This window comes from Macrotis lagotis, chromosome 1 (genome assembly GCF_037893015.1).
Source record: "Macrotis lagotis isolate mMagLag1 chromosome 1, bilby.v1.9.chrom.fasta, whole genome shotgun sequence".
In the NCBI taxonomy this organism is placed as follows: Eukaryota; Metazoa; Chordata; class Mammalia; order Peramelemorphia; family Peramelidae; genus Macrotis; species Macrotis lagotis.
Genome location: NC_133658.1, coordinates 713332012 through 713341965, shown reverse-complemented (window position 1 = coordinate 713341965; position 9954 = coordinate 713332012). Strand labels below are relative to the sequence as shown.

At 33.6% G+C, this 9954-nt stretch overlaps 1 pseudogene; it reads right to left on the bottom strand.

Moving 5' to 3' along the window:
* Positions 1-248: 248 nt before the first annotated feature.
* LOC141506346 (calpain small subunit 1 pseudogene) lies at positions 249-844 on the bottom strand (annotated as a pseudogene).
* Positions 845-9954: the final 9110 nt, after the last annotated feature.

The following is a 9954-nucleotide window of genomic DNA, read 5'->3' as shown; positions in this document are numbered from 1 at the left end:
AAGTAGTGGTGAGGGTGAGCTGGAAGCAGGGGATCCTTGGTGGTGGCCATGTTTATACATATGGGGTAGGAGGTGCACCCCAGTGCCAACACCGCATCATTGTCTGGTACTGCCTGAGCCAGAGGGTTCCCACATCAGGTGGAGATCAACAGAACTTCAGGAGAGGAGTTGGGTCATTTCCTTGAAATCTCTGTCCTGGGAGATGGAGTTGGGACTGATGACCAGTCAGGTGGATACACACATGGGCCTCAGGAGGATATGGTCAGCTGCAGCTACTCTTGGATGTTTACCTGGATCTGCCCGCTGCCATCTTTGTCTTAAAGCGGAGAACAAGGCATCAAGGTGCACGAAGTAGCTGATGAAGTTGTCAAAATTGAAATTCCCATCCTTGTCTGAGTATTATGGAATGATCACCTGGTAAAACTCTGGCCTGAGCTGGAAATTTGAAGCTGAAAAAGTTCCTGGAAACTCATTGCTGCCAATAGTCCCTTTGTAGATAGTCTGCCAGTTCCTCATATTGTTTCAAAGGTATTTAGAGATCCAAAAAACTGAGCTTGCAGGTGATGTTGCTGTCATGATGGCCACCATGTTCCAACAGGTGTTGATGCCAAAAACATCAGTCTTCAGGTCACAGTGTTGATTCAACACCTTACTCAAGATATTCACAAATTCAAAGACACTGACTTCCATGTCATTTCCTACCATTTACGCAAATAACTTCCTGAATTGGTGGACTACCTCTCTTTCATTAGCTTCATTGATGGAGAAATGGGATCAAAGGGGCAGGGATCTTTGAGTTATAATTGGCAGCTTCACTGATGGCACTGACAATGCACCTAACCATCTCCTCCCCTCCCTATCCTGTCTCAGCTGTTTTCCCTACCTCATTTGAGCAGTCCCTGAGGATTGGGGGTGCTTCCAGAACCACCTCCTCCTCTGAGCCACACACTTCCCTCCAATGATTCTTCGCTGCTTCCCCCTCCTTTGCAGACCAGAAATGATTTAACCAACCATATATCTTGGGACCCTGGTCTCAACCTCGACCTTACTTTCCCCAGCTTTAGTCTGGCCTCCTGCTTTCCTTGCTCTGTTCCTTTCTGGATCCCCAATCCTTATTCTTAAACTTTCCTTCAAACCCCAGGTAGCAGCCTGAAATCTCATCCCATTTTCTAAATGAGTTGCCATGGTTTTAGGAATTCAGTCTCATATGAAAAATACTCTGGGAATAAGCATCTCTAAGCTGATCTAGGTCAGCTCTTTAAAGATAGATAGATAATACTTTCTAGGATCCCATTGTAAACCATTACAACATGATATAACTTGCTAGATCATATACCCCAGGGTATAAGAAAACAAGGAGTCCTTGGAGTTTGGCTTTAGGATGATGCTATCATCCATCCATCCATCCATCCATCCATCCATCCATCCATCCATCCATCCATCCATCCATCCATCCATTCATCTGTCCAGCTATCCATCTATCTATCTTTCTATCTATGTCTATCTATCTATCTATCTGTCTATCTATCTATATGTCTATCTATCTATCTATCTATCTATCTATCTATCTATCTATCTATCTATTCATTTATCTTTCATATATTTCTTATTAATATATTTTCTATAGATAAATATAAAAAATTTTTGTCTGTCTAGGAGTATATGATGCAATGTTTGTGTTATTTGTTCATTTTCTTTTTAAGGACTTCCTATTATTATGTCAAGGAGGAAAGTAAAAGGTATTGACCTCAGAATCAAGAGCCAAAGGCAGTTAGATGTTGTCTTGGGTAGAATGTTGAACCTGGAATATGAATTCAACTTTGGCCTAAGATACTTAGTAGCTTTGTGACCCTGTGTGACCCTTTCTGACCTGTGTTTCCCTGGGTTTTCTTATATTTAAAATGGAGAAAATAATAATTCTTCCTGGGGTTATTGTGAGGATCAAATAAGATGATATTTATAGAGTACTTAGTAGAGTACCTGACACATTGAAAGCTCTATATAGCCCCTGTTTTTTGTTATAATTATAATTATGTTATTGGCTACTTAACAGCTTTCTATCCTTTGGCAAGTTGTTTCATTATTTTGGGTCTTAAGTTTCCACAATTGCAAAATGTGTTGTTTCTAATATTTCTTTCAGTCTGGGGATTCATTCCCTGGCTCTAAAGCTTTAAGCAAAGTATAGGTTTCTTAAAATACTGTATCACATTATTACTTTTTTTCCTATATTGAAAACATTAGGAAAGTTAGATTCATGAATTTCTTATTAGTTCCCTTGTTCAATAAATTTTTGTTTAGAATTGACAAAGTATGTATACCAAATAAGTCAAAGGAAGGGTCAGGGGTGAATAATTATGAAAATTTTATATGTACAGAGGATAAGATGACATTCTCGCATTCTTGTTTCACTAAGGATCTTTGACATTTCAGAAAATCCTTGAGAGATCAAAAGATAATTGCATCTTTGACTCTATTCATCAGAGAATTGGAACACTACTAAATTTTTCGTCTAAAATTGCAACCTTGAGGAAAACTGAAATACTATTAATTTTTCATCAATGAATAATATTAATCTTTTGGAAATCCAAATTAACTGGAATAATATATTGAAGTAAGTGACCTAGATTTTACTGTTATATAAGAAAACTCCCTTTGAAAAAGTCTTATTGTGTAGTCCATCATTTTTTACAATTTTTGAATAAAACTGAATCTTATGATGATAATAAATTTAATGTTAAAAGGGTCCTTAAAGCTTTCTTAATCTAGCACCTAATAAGTAAACTGAGTTGCAGAAAGTTCAATTTGACCAGAGTCACACAGAAGATGCCAGATTTGAAACTAGATCTTTCTGACTCCAAGTCTAGTATTCTAGTTATTAGGTCATTTTGCCTCTCAGAGTGAAAGAATTTCATTTTTAACGTTGAAAAGACTGAATACAGTCTGTCTGTGTGCTAAATAATAAATACATTACAAACCTATGAAGTAGCTTTAAAGACCCAAATCCTGTACTGAATTGACTTTTAAAGTAGTCTTACACATACACACACACACACACATACATGTTCCTTTCTGTATATGTGTGTGTATATATATATGTAGATGAATACAACAGATATTATCTATATATCTATATATATCTATGTCTGTATAAGTATATACATATATCTTAAATTTTCTTTTCAGGTTATTACGCTTATGACGAATAATAAATTCTTTTGAATTATTTTAATTCTTGAATTAAATTAGCTTGTCCAGTCTTTGACTTTCCCAGTATAGAGAAGTCACATTCTACTGCTCTTGAGTCATATCTCCTCCTGTTCTACAGCAGTCCTATGTAAGGACAAGTAAAGGAAGATTCCATCCTAAAACAGGGATAAAACTCAAGGCAATAATGATGAGTTTGACTGTACTCTAACTTTTTGGAAATTGGCCTTAGTGAAAATTCCCTGTTATGTTTGTACTTTTCCATCTAGCTTTTAAAGTGCATACAATCCTTCCTGGGGTTGGAGTGAGGGATACATCCTCACTAAGTGCTCAGGATAGTTGTCCAGACTGCCACTACATTATCAGTTGTTTTTTTTTCCCAATGGAATACATGTACCCCTTTTTAAATAGATATCTGGTACTTGTAGTGCCCCATGGTTTTTTGGGTAGTCAGAATGATATACATACATACATACATACATACATACATACATACATAGTGAATTGCATTTATTGCTGATGGTTATGCTGGTTGACACTGGTTTCTGTTTATACTTATAATAAAATCTTCTTTCATTTTTCCTCCTTTTTATTGTTATCCCCCCAAGTTTATTTTTTTTTATTTTTCCCCATGTACATGTTAAAACAAATTTTAACATTCACTTTTAAAACTTTGAGCTCCAAATTCTCTCCCTTCCTTCCTCCCAATTCATCTCATTAAAAAGGCATGCAATTTCATATAGGTTATCTATGTACAGTCATGCAAAACATTTCTGTAATAGTTAAGTTATGAAAGAAAATATAAAAAAAACTTCAAGAAAAATTTCAGACACTATCAGTTCTTTTTCTATTGATGGATAGTATTTTTCATCCTAAATCCTTCAGAGCTGTATTGGATAATTGTATTGCTGAGAATAGCTAAGTCATTCACAGTTGATCATCTTATAATATTGTTACTTTGTACACAATACATTTCACTTTGCATCAGCTCATGTAAGTATTTCTAGCTTTTTCTGAGATTATCCTGCTCATCATTTCTTATACTAGAATAGGATTCCATTATAATAGCATACCATAATTTGTTCAGCCATTCCCCAAGTGATGGGCATTCCCACAATTTTCAATTTCTTGCCATCATAATAGAACTTCTAAAAATTTTTGTGCATATAATGTTGCTGGGGAAAATGTAGCCAGCTAAAAGTTTTGGGGTTTAGGCAAACATGAAATAATTCACTTAAAAGACTGTCTCTGACCCAGAAGAATTTAGGGACAAAAAGGCTTATTTAAATTGCCTTGGCTAGCAGAAGCAAAGGAAAGGGAAGACTAAAGGTAGTTGGAAGTAGCAATGTCAGCATCAGTCACATCTGCCACTATGAGAGGATAAACTGTAAGTTAAGGTATAAGAGTTTGACAGTTTCCTTGAGGGATCACAGTCTCCAAGAGTGAGCTAGCTTCACAAAGGAAGATATGAAACTCAATTGAATAGAGGTGAATTTTTTAAAGAGGTATTTAGGGAAAGGTATGTATGTTTGTGTATACATACATACATATATATATATATGTACATATATATATATATGTACACACACACACACACACACACACACACATATATATATATATATGTGGAATGGCAGGTGGCCCTGAGAACATGAGGGATTGAAGGATTGAAGGCTATGTTAATTATTGGCAGTAGCTGAAACACTACTTTAAGGCTAAGGCAGGAATCCATTGTTTGTTGTTAGAGGCTAGGAAGGGGAAAGGCACTTATACAAGGTATTTTTACTTTTTTGACCTCATCTAGTTAACTTGATATTGGGATAGGAGTAGGAATTTATATTGCCTTGAATAATTTTTTTTTGCAAGACGATGGGGTTAAGTGACTTGCCCAGGGTCACACAGGTAATTTTAAGTAAATTTGAACTCAAGTTCTCCTGACTCCAGGGCTGGTGCTCTATCCACTGCTCCACCTAGCTGCCCCTGCCTTGAATAATGTTAAATTTAAGATATATGATCAATACAGAGGGAACAGATTAATTATAAAACACATTTCTTTGTCCAATATTTTCTTTACTATAATAGGATCTTTCTTTTTTGTTAGTTATCTCTTTTGGGATTCAGAAGTAGTAGTGGTATTGCTATGTCAAATGATATACAGGGTTTTATAACCCTTTCGGCATAGTTCTGATTGCTCTACAGAATCTATGAATCAGTTCACAACTTCACCAAAAGTGCTTTAATGTCTGATTTTTCACACATACCTTCTGATATTTGACATTTTCTTTTTCTGTCCTATTAGCCAATCTAACAGGTAGGTGGTAGCATCTCTGAATTGTTTTCATCTGAATTTCTCCAATCAATTGTTGAGTCAGAACTTTTTTCCCATTTTGCTATAGATAATGTCAGTTACTTCACCTGAATATGATTATATCATTTGATCATTTATCAATTGGGGAATGCTTTTTTTTTGATAAAATTGACTTATTTCTCTAAATGAGGCCTTAATCAGAGAAACTTGCTTCAAATTTTTTTTCACATTTACTATTTCTAACTATTTTCCTCCATCCTGTTCCCCTCCCTTTATTATTATTATTTATGTCTCTCCTCAAAAGTCTGTTGCTACTGACAGTCCCCTCCCCCAATATGCTCCCCTTTCTATCATTCCTACAACTTTTTTCTTATGCCTTTCCTCTCCTACTTTCCTATAGGGCACGATAGATTTCTATACTCAATTGCTTACTTCATCTCTAGTTAAAAGTCCTTCATGTAGTTTCTTCCTGTGCTTTTTAGAGGGGCATTAGAAAATATCCCAGCCTTTGAGTTTAATCCTAGACTCAAATCCCCTCAGTCACTCATAACTTATATTGTCTTCAGGTTCCTCAATTTTAAGACTAGGAAACATGACTGGATGAATTCTAAGTTTTTAAAAGAAAATTCAAAATATATTACTTTCCTTCAAATTTACATATCAATCGTCCCATTCATAAAAATAACTGCCAGTCAATAAATAGTTAATTATCTACTATGTAACATGAATCATCATAATCTGGGGATATGAAAAAGGTAAAAGATAATCCTTGCCTTCACATTCTAATGGGGCATTCAACATAGAGTCAAGCTACAGACAGGAAAAATATGAAATAATAGAAGTCACTAAAATTGAAAGTTTGGAAAAGAGATTCTGTAAATAGTTTACTGTCATCTGAGATCTAGCCTTGCTAATAATTTGACAGAAGAACATTGTCTTTTCTTGGGAGTCCGATGGTAAATCCCACTTCTGATGTATACTGACACACTCTTTGTGACCTTGGACACAGATATTTGGAGAAATGTAATAAAAATGCAGTAATTCTTCTGGTCAAACATGCTTTCCTTTCAATTGTATGTGTACTATATTTGTATTACTTTTTATATTTTATGTTTACTTGATAAAAATAAATTCCAGTATAAAGTAAGAAGAATTATTAACCTCTAAGAGGTTCATAGAATTCATAAGATTGCTAAGGAATAAATTATACAAAATTTTCAGAACTACTTGTTCATGGAAACTTTGTTTCAGCAATTTCTTTATAATCCTGAGAAGTAATGTCTTAGACTCCCAGTACAGCTAGAGTCTCCTTTAGTCATACTTCAGTTTACTATGCAACAGATTCTTGTCTGCTTTGTCTTTGTCTGACCTCCCCCATAAAGCTTCTGATGGCTTAATCCTTTTATCCAGGATCTTCTGTCCTGGCACACCACACACTATTAGTTCTGAAATGATAATCAAATCAATTCTGTCATTCTTCTTGGAAAGAATTAGTGAATCTACGTCCTTATGGCACCATTCACCTCCAACTTTCCAAACAAACAAAATTACACTTTGTGCATTTGCTATTAAATAAACAAGGACCCTCTTTTGGTTGCTTCTGAATGGAAAATAATTTAGAAATCTAATCAACATGGGGAAAACAAATCAAAACAGGACAAAATTGTTCCCATGGAGCTAAAAATAGTTGTCTGGTAGGTACCTGATTGATTTTCAATGTCAAGGTTAGCTCTTTTTATATGATAAAAGACTTAGAGAGTTGTGTAGCACATTAACTCTTTCACCAGAATTCATGTTCAGGATGATGATTTTTATCCACATTTCTATTTACTATTTATTAAAAATTTCAATGTCTCATCTGATAAAATGGTATCATGGTAAATCATGGTAATTTTCTCTATCACCTTCTGGTCTGCCCCTCATTATCTTTGTTCTATATTTTGTTCTATATTTTTTAAACAGCACAGTGCCCATACAAGTGTTTAAGTCTTCCATTTTTTGAGTTGAACCACTAAATAATTCCTAATGTGTGTATGTGTGCATATATTTTTAGGAAACTATATAAATTCATTTGCAAATGAAAGATAGTCATAAATATTTGAAATGGTAAAAATATTTTTAATTCATTATGAGAAAGTCAGATATGTTACAGAGCATTCACAAATACATAAATAATGAAATACTTATAGTAGTCATAGTTTAGCTGGCCTTGCTGAGGAATTGAGATAAAGTGAATTGTTTAAGGTTATAAGGCTAAGAAGTGGTAGAGTGAGAATAGAACCAGAGTCTTTAGTTCATTAAACCATTTTAATGTCTATTATCAGAAATAAAATAATAATCTTTTAAGTAAAATATAAAATATTATAGAAAAGATAGAGTAGCTAATTTAAACTAATATCTATCTTTGAGACAAATTAGTTGGACACATAGGAACCATGGTTATTGCTTAATGCTCTAGGCAACTTTCTATTGCTTAATGCTCCAGATAATTCTCTAGATCCTTGATCTATAAAAGAATTTTCAATCTGTAATGATGGAAGTAGTATCCACTTTGACCAATGGAAAAATAAAAATTCTAAGCCAATACCTATCTGCATTTCTAGAGAAATTTTCATCATTGGAAGATCCTTAACCCAACGTTGGGCACATACACACACACATGACTGAACATATGTGATGCAGTCACATGTAAATAAATAGATATACACATATTCATGTTTATATACCCATATACCCATATGTCATCCTGATTCATATCTGGCCACTGGACTCAGATGGCTGTAGAGGAGAAAGTGAGTCTGGCAACTTAGCACAGTCCCACCTCACTCACATCCAATTCATGGCTTGGCATCTCTCCCTGATGTCATAGTCTTCTTAGACAATGAAGGACAAACATCATTGTGCATATATAAACATAAATGCATATGTACATATATATGTATATATATGTATATACAGATACACATGCATATATATATTATATATGTATATACCAGGCACTCATTTAACAATCTGCATCACATAAATCTTACACATATATTCACAGATTTGCTATAAATATGCCAAATTTATTTTAAATACACAGTTATATATCTTTGTGTGCATATATACACCCATACACATACATATTTTAGGTATATATTCTCACATATGTATTGTGCACTCACATAAATGTGAATTGATACATATATTTATGTGGGCATGTGTACACGTGTGTTCATTTATAACAAATATGATAAAACTTATGAAGGGTTTATATAGCAATACTTGGAAATTTTTATTATATTAATTGCTAGCTGTTGTTCTTATATTCTTATGACTGTTTACACAGTTGTATATACATGTAGACATATATATGCATCTATATATGCCACATAAAAACATATTGCCCATGCATATTATTAATGTTTTGAATATTTAAAAATTATATTAAGCAAAGCATTAAGATCCTCAGTTATTTATAGATCAACTGTATATATAAACCACTTTTCTAAATAGGATATGAGTCTATTACAATTATTTGTCCAAACTGACCCTCAGGGAACATACTTTGAAACAGAGTTCTGTAATCTTTCTTTTGCTATATAGTGTACTCATGTTGCTATTAATAATTTTTATTGTTTACTTATACATCTATACATGTATAGACACATTCATATACATATATATTGATGTTTCTAAAAAGTTGTGTGCAAAACTTTTTTGCGAAGTCAAATAATGTTTTGTCCTATTCCAATTTCAAGAATTCTTTATTTCCTGATTAATGTTCAGCTGGTAATAGGCTAAAGTTCCTCAGATTGACTTTTTCTGCCTTCCTCCCTACAAGTGCTTCACCACACATTTCCTCATGTATAAAATGAGCTGTATTGGACATGCTGATTTCTAGTATTACTTTTGGTTTTATGATTGTGCTTTGAAGGATTCAGATTCTCTTTCAAAAAAGTAATCTTCAAAAAAAAACTTGCCTCCTTCCCCCAGAAGTACATTAAATGAAGCTATTTTATAAGATGAGAATAATTATATAAGATAAATAGTTCTGATTCCCTTAATTGATCTATTTTGAAAATTCAATTATATAAACATTTGATTTTCTTTATACAATGACTTTACATAATAACCATGAGCAAGACAATTAATTTCTTAATGCTCTAGACAACTCTCCTTTCCCCAGGAGTACATTAAATGTAAAATAGATAAGGAATTATAATTACTATCTATTAAAAAAAGAACACTCTGAGAACCACCTTCACCAGTTCTAAGTTGTCTTAGTAAGAATACCTTAAAATATGTATCATTCTTATTATTCTTTGACTATTTTTTGAAAAATATACATTCTTCTCAGTAAATGAACAGGATTTATGTTGTCCCTCTAAGTGTGTATTCTACTAGTGATTTAGTATACCTTTCTATCATCCATCTGTTAAATTTCCTTTACTTGTTAT